This window comes from Panthera onca, chromosome A1 (genome assembly GCF_046562875.1).
Source record: "Panthera onca isolate mPanOnc1 chromosome A1, mPanOnc1 haplotype 2, whole genome shotgun sequence".
Lineage (NCBI taxonomy): Eukaryota > Metazoa > Chordata > Mammalia > Carnivora > Felidae > Panthera > Panthera onca.
Window position 1 is genome coordinate 3972962 of NC_138339.1, and position 7044 is coordinate 3980005.

Below are 7044 nucleotides of genomic sequence, written 5' to 3' on the forward strand. Positions count from 1 at the left end.
GATGATCATTAATTACGGCTGTTTTCTTTTTCTCTGTTGGCGACATTTTGTCTTTTTCAGTTTTGTGTGAAAAATCATAGTATCGGAGAAATAGTCTTTCCCAGGCTTCAGAGCTTAGACAGCCTAGTGTTGACTGCGATGTTGACTATTGTTTCTAGGAGAAGGGTGCCAGGGTGTAATAACCAGTGTTTCTGGGAGAAGGGTGCCAGGGTCTAATAACACTCTTGGAGAGTCACAGGATACGAACAGATTAAAGGCCCTGAGAAGTCCTGCTGCAGAGAACCTTGTTCGACATGGTACAACAGGGTATTTTCTAACTTTATTTTGAAAGAACTTTTCTCCAGCTACTCTGATAAATCTTATGGAACTTGAGGAGCCCAGTGTGAGAAAACTGGTTCAGAAGTTAATAAAAACAAAAGGGGCCCCTGGGTGGCTCAGTCGGTTAAGCGTCCGACTTCGGCTCAGGTCATGATCTCACGGTCTGTGAGTTCGAGCCCCACGTCAGGCTCTGTGCTGACAGCTCAGAGCCTGGAGCCTGTTTCAGATTCTGTGTCTCCCTCTCTCTCTCTGCCCCTCCCCTGTTCACGCTCTGTCTCTCTCTGTCTCAAAAATAAATAAACGTTAAAAAAATTAAAAAAAAAAAAAAACAAACAGGGCCACCTGGGTGGCTCGGTTGGCTAAGCGTCCAACCTCGGCTCAGGTCATGATCTCATGGTTGGGGAGTTCAAGCCCCGCATTGTACTATCAGTGCAGAGCCTGCTCTGGATCCTGTCCCCTTCTCTCTCTGCACCCTCGTCTCGTTCTCTCTCTCTCTCTCTCAAAATAAATAAATATTTAAAAAAATTAAAACAAATACATAAAGATCAGCTGACTCTTCATTGCAAGCACTCTGATCAAGCTGTGTCATGAGTGTATGAGAGTCTGCACCCTCTCAAGTGCCCAGTTCCCCCCCTCCCTCAGCCAATTTCTGGACACCCCCCTATGACTCTGGGCCTAAGCATTCCCAGACACTCAGGCAGAGGAAGAGGGCACCTGGTAAGAATATTTAAGGTAAGTGGCAGTGCCTTTCATTCCACAGAGGGAAATGCCATGCCCTCAAAGTATTCACTAAGAAGTGAAAATATCTTTTTAATAGGAAAATAGCTGGTTTGATAAGATGATGGAACACCACTGTCCACCGAAAAAGAGAGAACACCCTTTTACTCATGTAAATTCTATACAAATCGTCACTCTCCCATTTGCAAATAAAAGCTGTGATATTTAAAATCAGACCTGCTCTGCCAGATAAAGAAGTATGGTACTTGATCACTAGCAATTTACATTTTGTGGCCTGGGGCCAAGACCGCAGGTCGATCAAGGGAATAGAACAGACAGTCAAGAAACAGGCTCTTCTGTACAGAGACTTCACATCTGAACAGTATGGCTTAAAAACATGAATTATTCAACAAAGCCAAGAAAACTGGATAATTCTTTGGGGGGAAAATAGTTGTATCTCCAACTCTCATCTTCTTCTAGAAATGGGCTTCGAATGGAACACAAACTTAAGTATAAAATAACCACTTCTAAATATAGTTGGAGGAAGCATAGGTGAAGATTTAATCCCAGGATTGAGAAAGGACTTTTATTTTTTGTTGTTGTTTATTTACTTATTTTGAGAAAGAGGAGGTGAGAGAGAGAGAGAATCCCAAGGAGGCTCCCTGTTGTCAGCACAGAGCCCGATGTGGGGATTGATCCCACGAACCGTGAGATCATGATCTGAGCCAAAACCAGGAGTTGGATGCTTAACAGAATGAGCCACTCAGGTGCCCTGAGAAAGGACTTTTCAACATAAAATCTCAGATGTGAGCCCATGAAGACAGATACTGGTGAACTGGATTCTGTATCGATTTCTCTATTAGAGAAAAACTAAATGAAAAGGCAAAGGGAAATTTAGAAAGACATTTCTAACATTTGTAAGAGACAAATGACACATAGACAGATGGGTTGCAAATGAATGAGGAAACGCAGAACTCTCTAAAAGGAAAATCGACAAAGGACAGGAAGGCAAAATAAATTAGAGCTGAAATGGCCAATAAATGTGTGGAAACATACTGGCCGTCCCAGCAGTGACAGAAAGGGAAGTGAGACACGAGATACCTGTCTGGTGGGCGGGAAGAGAAAGGAATGTTCATCCCGCGTGGACGGTGGTTATGGGAGCCGGGGCAACTGAAGGAGACAACTCTGTGCACAATGTCAGGATGGCAACGTTAAGAGAGAAAACATCAAAGCTTAGGAATGGGCAAGAGGATGACTGTGTCTTTTCAAGGATACGCGGGGGTGAACGCAAGGACCCCCTAAGACCTCTCTCATTCATGACTTACTAGTTTCCACTGACTAGTGTATCTCACAACCCTGTACGAGTCCACACTGACACACAGAGAACTGACCGCAACGCAAGTGACCAATGCTGTGGAGCCTCACGGAGGACGCTGTGCACAGTCAGAGCTTCCTTGTGAGTGTGATCGTGGAACCCCCTTTTGAGCACTGTGTCCCCTCTTCCTCCTGAACCAGCCTTCCAGCCCACCAGCTGTCTCTCTAAATGAGACAAAGAAATCTTTGACACGGGCTTCCTATATGTTTGTGTCAGAGTTGTGCTTTTAACTTTCTAAAAATGATACTTGGATAGAAATTTGGCAAAAATATATCAGAGTTCTCAATGGATGCTGCTTCTCTGCAATAGTAATTTAGCAGCTGGGAATGTACCTTCTGGGTGTACTTGGATGGAGGCAGAAAGCAGGCTGTGGGGAGGTTCAGGCAGCTTTGTTTAATGATCAGCAAAGCAAGTAAGCGAACACACCTACAAAATAAAACCACTTAAATCCACGGTTCTCAACTTTGGGTGAGTCTGCCCCTGGTGGACAGTTGGCCCCATCTGGAGACAACGTGGGTCGTCACCACTGGAAAGGGCTGCTGGGGGCATCCAGGGGGCAGAGGCCAGGTATTTTCAGTGCCCAGATCCTCTGAGGTCTTCATCATGTAGCCGTCCCCGCGATTTCGCAATGAATGAATGGTTAGCGTCCTTACCGTTGATGGCCCCGTTGAGATCTTTCCCTTGGCCTGACCGCTTTCTCCTGTTACTTTCAAATGATCGCAGACTCCAGGGAGGAGAACTGAGGTAAACTTCTCTCCAAGTGCTAGGCCCCAAGTGTCCCAAAGACATGTCTCCCTACAAGACATTCTAGAATGTGGCCGTAGAAATCCAGGTTGACCAGCCCCGCTGCTCCCGTGGGCAGAAGGCGGCAGAGGAGGCTGGCTCTGTCTCTAGTCTTTGGTTGGTCCTGATCTGTCACTTGATAATATGATTTTCCTTTAATTCCTTGAAGCCCAATAAATCTTCTCCTGCTCTGCAGCACTTACAATTGTTGCCTCATCTGTTAATGCATGTGAATGTCTCCCCAAGGTTGCTATGGTTCAGTAGGTGCTTTGCGACTAGGTCACTTTTACTCTTCACTTCCATTGGGCAGAGCCATGAGGTATGACTGAGAGAGAAAGGAACACCTTTGTGAATACTGCCCTCCACCCCACAGCCTCTTCAGCTTCACATTCTCACGTGAGGATTGAGACCAGGCTCTCAGCCTCGGCACCATGGATGTGTGAGCTGGGACGATTCGGCGTGTCGTGGGATTTTTCTCGGTATCCCTAGGCTCCACCTACTAAATTCCAGTAGTACTTTCTCCATCCCAAATGGTGTAATAATCAAAAATTCAAAAATGTCACGTCACCGGGGGCTCTACTGGCCCAGTTGACCAATGGCCTCCACTAGCAGGGGAAGAAGGAGCTCCAGAAGCTTCTCTCTCACCAGTCAAGATGGAGCCTCCTCTCTGTACCCTACGAGAACCTGTTTGGTCCCAGACTACTTCTGAAGAGTCCTCAGTCTGCGACATTCAAGTGTTGTAAGTGATCATCTCTTCATGGTAGAAATAGTAATAGCCAGGAATGATTTTATTTTCTTCTTTGGATTTATTCATGTCATCTGCATTTTCTGTTTATTCCTTTTGAAATTTCTAAATGCTTAAGAAATGGAAGGATTCAAACACATGTTTAATATAGTCTTAGATAATGTAGCAGACACACCATAGGGTGACCCCCTGTCCAATGATTGGTGTCCTATATAATCTCCACCTTTTGAATGTGAGCGAGGTTTGTGACTTACTTTTGGACGACAGAATATGGCAGAGGTGATGGGCTGTCATATCCAAGGTTATAGGTGATGTAAGAGTTTGAGGAAGAGAGACTCTCCCTTGCTGCCTTTGAAGAAGTGAGCTGCCGTTTTGTGGGACCGCCTGCAGAAAGGCCATGTGACAGGGAACTGTGCAGCCTCTAGGAGCTGAGAGTGGTCCCAGGTGACAAACAGCAGCAAGGCGGGGACTTCCATCCTGTAAGCCCGGCCAAACAAAATGAGAAGGCTTGGAAGGTGATCTTTCCCCACTTGGGCCTCTGATGAGACCACAACCCCACCTGATGCTTGACTATAGTGTGGTGAGACCCAAAGCGGAGGACCCAGCTGGGCTGTGCCAGGATGTCTGACCTGCATAGAGTGTGAGATAATTAATGCGTGTTGTTTTAAGTCACTAAATTTGTGGCGATTTATGACGAATCAACAGATAAAACATGTGGGAGCTTCCCTGTCCTTTGAGAACACCTGAGCCAAATAACTTCTGTAAGTATTGCAGCTGTGTCTATATTGAGGGACTAGTGAGCCCTTAATTACCCAAGAACTGATGGATCAGAACCTATGAATCTTTCAGAAGAGGAAAGCAGCCTCCAGGTGCTGCCAGACCCCGGCACCCTTGGCCATGCTCCTGCCCCTGTGGGGTTAAACGGTGTCGCAGAGCACCAGCACTACAGAAGGCCACTCTGGGGACATGGTGGAGCAGGGCAGAATGAAGACCCCTCCCAAATCATCCCGCACACAAAGACAAGTTCCTCATCAAAACCACAAACGTGACTGAGCATCCCTCTCCTCTGGCTCATGTGGGTGACTGCTGCTTTTTAACCAGACAGCATTAGCCTCACTCTGCTCTTTTCACCTTCTGGTTGAGAGTTATTATGACATCCAGTCCTGGAATCATGTGAGCCAACTCCTCAAAATCTCTCTCCTCCTGCCCTCCCTCCGGAGAGTACGTATGTATCAGTGTATGTAAGTACATACATATCACCCATCTATGTATTTGTCTATTATCTATGTATCTATCTATGTATCTATCCATCTCATCTACCTATCCATCTATCTATTTATCTATCTATCTATTATCTATCTATCTATCTATCTATCTATCTATCTATCTAATCTCCTCTTGGTCCTGTTTTCCTGGAGGACCCTCTATCATACAGAGTTTCTTTTTTTTTAATGTTTATTTATTTTTGAGAGAGACAGAGAGACAGAGCATGAGTGGGGGAAGGACAGAGAGAGAGGGAGACACAGAATCTGAAGCAGCTCCAGGCTCTGAGCTGTCGGCACAGAGCCCGATGCAGGGGCCCGAACTCATGAACCGTGAGATCATGCCCTGAGCCGAAGTCGGAAGCTTAACCGACTGAGCCGCCCGGGTGCCCCTGTCACACAGTTTCATGATTGTACTCTTTGGAAGCATCCGTGTGATCGCCTTCTTTCACTAACAAAACACTTTAAGGGGTGAACACCTTGTGTGGTGGAGAGAGCTCTATATCATCAGGACCTGATGGTCAACAAGTAATTATAGAGGCTCTTCCGTGTACTTGGCACTCTGCCAGCCTGGAGCGTCTTGGAGGTGGAACCTACAGATCGTCTGCCCACACGCAGCTTTGCGGATCTGGTACGAAACTTGGTTTATTTTTATTTCTATTTTTTTATATTTATTTTTATTTTATTTTTTATTTGAGAGAGAGAGAGAGAGCATGAGCAGGGGAGAGGGGCAGAAGGAGAGAGAGCATGAGAGAGAGAGAGAGAGAGAGAGAGAGAGAGAGAGAATGAATCTTAAGCAGGCTCCACGCTCAGCAAAGGACCCGACATGGGGTTCCAGCTCACGACTGTGAGATCATGACCCGACCCGAAATCGAGAGCCGGACGCTCCATTGCCTGAGCCACCCAGGTGCCCCGAAACTTGGTTTTAAACAGAGACATAATAGTTGCAGTAATGACATTGAGTGTTTACTGTCCGACTCCGCCCTCAGTGCTTTATGTGAGTCGCCTCATTGAACCCTTGCAAAAGCCCCTGGCTCCCATTTCTGCGCCGTGCACTTCAAACACGAGAAAACTGCATTTATTTGTGTCCTGTTGCCGCTGTGACATATCACCACAGACTTGGTGGCTTGAAACCACACGAATTTACTCTCTTGCAGCCTGGAGGGCACAGGTGCACAAGCAGGCTAAATCGAGGCGTGGGCAGGATGGGTTCCTTCGGGAGGCACCAGAGATTTTGCGGCCTAGACCTCCCCAGATTTCATCGGCCACCTGAAGGGCTTGTGGCTCCTTCCACTGACTTCCCAGTGCCTCCCTCCCTTCACGTGGCCTTCTCCTCTTTCCCAAACCTCCCTCCGCATCCCTGTTGAAAGGATACCTGTGTTTACATTTAGGGTCCCCCCCTGGGGAATCAAGGGAAATCCCCGCCCCCCCCCCCCCATCTCAAGACCCTCCTATCACATCTGCAAAGTCCACACTTTGCACACACCAGCTGACGGGGAGGGGAAGTTGTGACTTCTCAGCTCACCAGGAGAGCAGGTGTTGGTAAGGGGGGAGTCTGGACCCACAGCCGATGCTTCAAAAAAAAAAAAATGTTTATTTATTTATATTTGACAGAGCGAGAAAGAGAAAGAGAGAGAGAGAGAAAGCAAGGGAGGGGCAGAGAGCGAGGGAGAGAGAGAATCCCACGCAGGCTCCTCATCGTCAGCGCAGAGTCTGAGCTCTGAGTGGGAGCTCAAACCCACGAACCGTGAGATCTTGACCTGAACGGAAACAGAAGAGTGCGATGCTTAACCGACTGAGCCACCCAGATGCCTCCTGCAGCTGACGCTTGGCCCTGCACATGG

At 47.2% G+C, this 7044-nt stretch overlaps 1 long non-coding RNA gene across 2 annotated transcripts; it reads right to left on the reverse strand.

Annotated features, from left to right (window-relative positions):
• Positions 1–2784: 2784 nt before the first annotated feature.
• LOC132680088 (uncharacterized) lies at positions 2785–5122 on the reverse strand. 2 transcript variants are annotated; one of them, XR_009610500.3, is made up of 2 exons: positions 4977–5122; positions 2785–4415 (listed from the first exon to the last, which is right to left on the reverse strand). It is a non-coding gene; the product is annotated as an uncharacterized LOC132680088 (long non-coding RNA). The 2 variants fall into 2 exon arrangements; XR_009610499.3 differs by having other exon boundaries at positions 2785–4567.
• Between the last annotated feature and the right edge of the window lie 1922 nt (positions 5123–7044).